The sequence below is a fragment of the Erinaceus europaeus genome, chromosome 10, assembly GCF_950295315.1.
Source record: "Erinaceus europaeus chromosome 10, mEriEur2.1, whole genome shotgun sequence".
NCBI classification, from domain to species: Eukaryota; Metazoa; Chordata; class Mammalia; order Eulipotyphla; family Erinaceidae; genus Erinaceus; species Erinaceus europaeus.
The window spans coordinates 42,604,750-42,610,749 of NC_080171.1; the positions used below are offsets into that span (position 1 = coordinate 42,604,750).

Consider the following 6,000-nt stretch of genomic DNA (forward strand, 5'->3'; position numbering starts at 1 on the left):
CAGTGTCTGCACAACTCTGCTACACTCAGTGGACATTGATTTTTTCCCTTTATTTGTGATGGATGCTGAAAAAGAGATAAAGAGAAAGAGAGAGAAACAGAGGAGAGACAACTGCAGCACAGCTCTGTCACTCATGAAGTTGCCCCTCCCGTCAGAGGTAGGGATCCAGGACTTGAACCTGTGCATGGTAACATGTATGCTCTACTGGGTGCACCACTACCTGGTCCTCTTCATTCTGTTTTAATAGAAGTTAAGTAGATGAAAGACATAGATATAGATATAGAGGAGAGACACTTATAGTATTATTCCACTATCCCCACCACCCCTACATCTCCCCACAGGCAAATCTGGGTCACCATATATGGTAATGTGTTCACTTTACTGGGTACATCACCACCCACCTTCTAGATCATTCTTAATAGTGTTATCATCATCAAATGAATTTATAGGCACATGAGTTGTTGTGATAAAGACTCATGATGATCTTACAAAAGATCTATGATCTTACAAAAATATCTTACAACTTTCATAAATAGAAAGCAGATGGAAAGCTTACCATGCCAAGAAGACAATTGATATCCAAATGACTCAACTTGGCTGTTTCAAAAGCCCTGATCCAATTCATTTACAATGTGCCTATTTTTATAGTAGTAGTTGAAGCTTCAGAGATGAATAAAACATGCATCTTTACCTTAGGAGCATGAAGTTAAATGAAAGAAAGATCTTTATTTGAATAATGGTTTTCAAGAAATGTCATTAATAGGTTTGTGTAAATATCAAGAGCTTGTAGATAAGGAAAAATGCCTCTGTGGGTTTAGCTGGCAATAAATGGTAGACAAAACCACAGAGATGGTTAGGTGGTAGTCAAGACTGTAAATGATCTGTAATTTTACTCATTGGCAACCTAGCAAGTTAAATCTTCTACAGTTTCATGGGTGCCAGCAGAAAACACAAGGCCCCTCTATCAGACACAAAGACATTTTATTACTTGTGACACTGCAAGGAACATGAGCTACAGGTTGGCTTTGGTCCCTCTTTTTTCCTCCCCTAAATCTCACAAAGTGACCCAGAAGGACCAAGGGAATGTATCACATGCAATCAAGTTTGTATACAAGTGTTTTAGAGTGGCCTGCTAATAGATCTATCCAAAGGGAGATATATTTCCTTAATATTTAGACAACAAACAAATTTGTGTTCCAAAAGGATAAACAATCTTTATCATTTCAGGACCTTTGCTATATTGATACTATATTGATCATCTTGAACAAAAACTGCCAATTTCTTTACTTGAAAGAAGTACTTAGAATTTTACAATGTGTAGTTTCTTCAATTATTTTGATCTGAAGAGTATGTGACAAGATTCCTTCAACTTGTCTCTTAAAATTAAATCTATCAGTAGGACTGCAAGTAGTTAGATAAAGATAACTCAGTATTGCCTGTAATCTGCCCCAACTGTGCTCCATACTAACTTAGTTAAGTAAATCCCATAAACCATACAATTATACTTTAGAAATACAGATGGAATTCTCCACAAACTTCTGTATGGACTTTTACACTTGGTCTAAGGCATTAATTCAGGTGCAGCAGAATGTATTAGCACAAACTCCATCTTGTCTCATAAGGTGGACCATATCATCCATTCAATACTTGACCAATAAATTCAGTCTTACTTAGAATGCATTCTAAGTAAGACTGAAGCAGCTTCAAATACTTAAAAGAGTCTTATGACTACATCTAAAGTACAATTCACTGTATTGTTAGGAGAGAGGCAAAGTAATGCTTGATTTCCATGTGAGAATCTAAAATGTATATTTGCTACTCATAAAATACAAGTGCTATTTATAATAATTGTACTCCCTCTGTAGGATCTATAAATGGAAGTGCCTCCAGTGTGGTCTACTGTGTGACTGGTAGGCATTAGGAATCTCACTTCTGTTTGATTAGTGGTGTCTAATCTTCATTTAGGAAGGAATGCTTGAGGTCAACCCATTTAATCTGTTTTGAAATGAAATGCAATCTGTGTTGTCAGCCAAAGTGACATTCATCTATTTGATGGAATTAATGACAACAGCTCAGGAATGGGGATGACATAGATTCTGAGGTGGTCATAGACATTTTGAGTGAGAGGTATAATGTTGGGCCACCCCCATACTTTTCCTAATAGATTTTTCAAAGTTATTAAAGAGAACAGTGACCAAATTCTTTCCCATGTAGTGAGTAGAGTTATGCCTCCTCCTTCCATTTCCACAAACCCTGTTTTTTCCCCAGTAACTTTATTTCATATTTTACTTTCAATTATTCCCTATTACACCAAGATACTTTATCAATAAATATCAGATACTAAAAGGACATGAGCATTTTAATAAAACTTAGTTTTGCTCTCCTATGCCCTTTTGTCAGACAGAATGATGACCAAGCTATCCATATACTCATCGCCTACTCCTGCAGACAAGATAACATACATAGCAAAAGGGGCTTTACAGGTGTGATTCAGTTAAGCATTTTGAGATAGGGGAATTACACTGGGATATTTAGGTAACCTCAATATAACCACAAAAAAGTAAGAGGTTATAAAATAGTGAATTACATGTGATGACAGAAGAAATTTTCACATACTACTAACATCTGCTTTTCCAAAGTTCCTATTACACTACTTTGCTTTTACAAAGGACCGGAAATAATACCAGTTTTTGGTAACTGTAAAGAAATGAGGTTTTTCACTTTTATAACAGAAGTTAAAATAGTATTCAGTGTTTGTTTTGTGTCATCTGTCAAGCTAATGGCACTGCCCAGCTTTTTTCCTGGGAACTATATTCTGTTTCTTAGCATCAAGTCACTGTAGCTTTGAACCATGGCCATAAGCAGCTATGCTTTATCTAAATTTATTTTGTACATCCATTAGCATTATGTGTCCTATTGTATCAGGAAAATACAATACAGCATTGAAGACTATGGTCAAACACAAGTGGCCCAAAAGCAAAGTCATCCAGGAACTGAATGTGAGGTAGTTGCATGAGATTTCCTCTATGATGTACATTGCTATAATGATTGCAGAAAAATACGGCTTTAGTTTGGAGAGATCGTGTAAGTTTAGGTTTGCAAGATGCTTTGGGTGCCTAGAGAGGATTGTGTGCTAGAATAGTGAAGTTAGGCAATAAAGTATACCACAGTGTTTTAAACATTCCATATCATCTACAATACTCAAGCAATTTTTATCTTCAACACTGAGGCCGACAAATATGGAAAGAGATGTAACCTTGGTGACATACCTGCCCTGATGGATTCATGCAATGATGAGATGTTAGTAGATAATCCTCTTTCTCTCTCTTCCACAGCCCAGCCTCCTATACTTCCCAGCACCCCAACTTTTGACAACTCAGCTTGATTCACCATCACCAACACGACTCAGGTTTCTTGAATGTCCCATCTTGCTGATTTTGGTAAGTGAAACTACTTTGTGCATACATTATTTCTACTTTCTGCAATTCGCTCTATCATTCTTTCATTACATGTTAGTGCTGTTACAGGTTTTGTATGTTTCTTTTTTAAGATTATTTGAGAGGGCTCAATACTATTTCCATATAAATTAATGGTAATTGCTACTTCTCTTTATGCCAGTTTGGTTTATAACAGTTTTTGTAGGGACATTACTTTTCAAAAAATTTTTCTTTATTGGGGGATTGATGGTTTACAGTTGACAGTAAAATACAATAGTCTGTACATGCATAACATACGCATTACCTAAGTAATCCTAGTTTTTCACATAACAATTCAACCCTCACTAGGACTTCCTCTGCCATCATGTTCCAGGACCTGAACCCTCTACCTCACCCCAGAGTCTTTTCTTTTTTTTGTTATTGGATAGAGACAGAGAGAAATTGAGAGAGAAGGGGGAGCTAGAGAGGAAGACAGACAGAGAGACACCTGCAGACCTGCTTCACTGCGTGTGAAGCAACTCCCCTATAGATGGGGAGCTGGAGGCTTGAACTGGGATCCTAACCAGTCCTTGTGCTTTAGGCCGCATGCGCTTAACCCACTGCGCTACCGCCCGACTCCCAACCCAAGAGTCTTTTACTTTGGTGCAAAACATCAACTCCAGTCCAAGTTGTCCTTTGTGTTTTCCCTTCTGATCTTTTTCAACTTCTATGAGTGAGACCATCATTTGTCTATGAGTGAGATTCATCATTTGTTTCTGACTTATCTCACTTAACATGATTCCTTCAAGTTCCATCCAACATGGGGTGAAGAGGTAAAATCACCATTTCTGATAGCCAAGTAGTATTCCATTGTGTATATAGACCACAACTTACTCAGCCAATCATCTGTTGTTGGACACCTGGGTGACTTCCAGGGTTTAGCTATTACATATTGTGCTGCTAAGAACATAGGTATACACAAATCTTTTTGGATGGGTATGTTTGGTTCGTTAGGATATATCTCCAGGAGAGGGATTGCAGGGTTTATAAGGCTGGTCCACTTCTAGCCTTTTGAGAGTTCTCTAGACTCTTCTCCACAGGAGTTAGACCAAATTAAATTCTCACCAACAGTGCAGGAGGGTTCCCTGGGATGATGCACTTTTATATAGCTGGGAAAACCTATACTAATGAACTTGATGAAGGTGTCACTAGCCAAAAATACAGAAAACCTCTAGAACCTGGAAAAAGAAGGGAAAAAATCAGATCCTCCATAAATAATCAGGCCTACTAACATCTTTATTTTCACTTTGTAAGTCTCAAGTTGGTCTAATGCACCTATTTTGTGGCAGTTTGTTTCAGCCACAATAGGAGGACAATACAACCCTCTTAGGCCACACTGGCCACCTGGAAAATAAACCAAATAGATAGATTTGAGTTGACTCAGGGAAGAAAAATACATATTATGCCTAGAAATGATCAGTATGGAACTTTAGATTTTAAAAATAGATCTATGTAATCCTACCCACTTCTTAACCATTACCCAGGAAGCAGTGCAGGGTCATGATTCTTTTCAGCTGCATTTAGTAACTTAATAAAATTTGAAGACCAGGGGTGAGAGAATGTTAGGATAAAGTGAAAGAGATCATGGCAGAAATACTACTTTATTTTATTGCCGCCAGGTTTATCGATGGGCTACGTGCCACCTGCACAATGAATCCACCATTCTTTATGGCCACTTTCCCTCCCTCCCTCCCTCCCTTCTTCCTTCCTCCCTCTCTCCCTCTCTCCCTCTCTCCCTCTCTCCCTCTCTCCCTCCCTCTCTTCCTTCCTCCCTCTCTCCCTCCCTCTCTTCCTTCCTCCCTCTCTCCCTTCCTTCCTTCCTTCCTTCCTCCCTCTCTCCCTCCCTTCCTTTTTTTTAAAATTAGATAGGAGAGAAATTGAGAAGGGAGTAGGAGAGAGAAAGGAATAGAGAGAGAGAGAGAGAGAGAGATACCTGCAGACATGCTTCACCATTCCTGAAACTTCCACAGGTGTGGAATGGGGACTCAAACCTGTGTGCTCATGTACCACAACATGTGTTTTCAATTGAGTGTGCCACCACCTGGTTCGAGAAACACTTAAAAAAAACCTCTTACAGAAATTGCAGTCTTACAGCACCATTGAGAGGAAGATATATTAATGCTCGTAGACTCCATGACTCATCAAATGCATAGCGTTCCTCCACTATTGACATGACCCACCAGAATGCTATATTTATTATAACTTATAAACCTACATTGATACTTAATAAACATTCAATGGTTATAGTTTGATTAGGCTTCACCCTTGGTATATATTCTAGGGATTTAGACAACTGTGTGGTAACATATATACATTATTATAGCATAATAAAGTATTTTCACTGCTCTAAATATCCTCTGTGCCCAGTCTATTTATCACCCCCTTCTCATGAGCCCTGTGCAGTAACTCATTTAAAAATTATCTCTCTCTTTTTTTCCTTTTCTGGAATGTTATATAGTTTTAACAGTCTGTAGTTTTATAAAATTGGCTTCTTTTATTCAGTATTATCTTTTAGGATTTTTTT

General features: G+C 38.0%; 1 long non-coding RNA gene across 1 annotated transcript in view; it reads left to right on the top strand.

Moving 5' to 3' along the window:
- The window catches only part of LOC132540876 (uncharacterized), a 43,458-nt gene extending 40,016 nt beyond the window's left edge, over positions 1-3,442 (top strand). The window contains exon 3 of the long non-coding RNA XR_009552014.1: positions 3,336-3,442. This is a non-coding gene — a long non-coding RNA (uncharacterized LOC132540876). The remainder of the gene's footprint in view (positions 1-3,335) is intronic.
- The last annotated feature ends 2,558 nt before the right edge of the window (positions 3,443-6,000 follow it).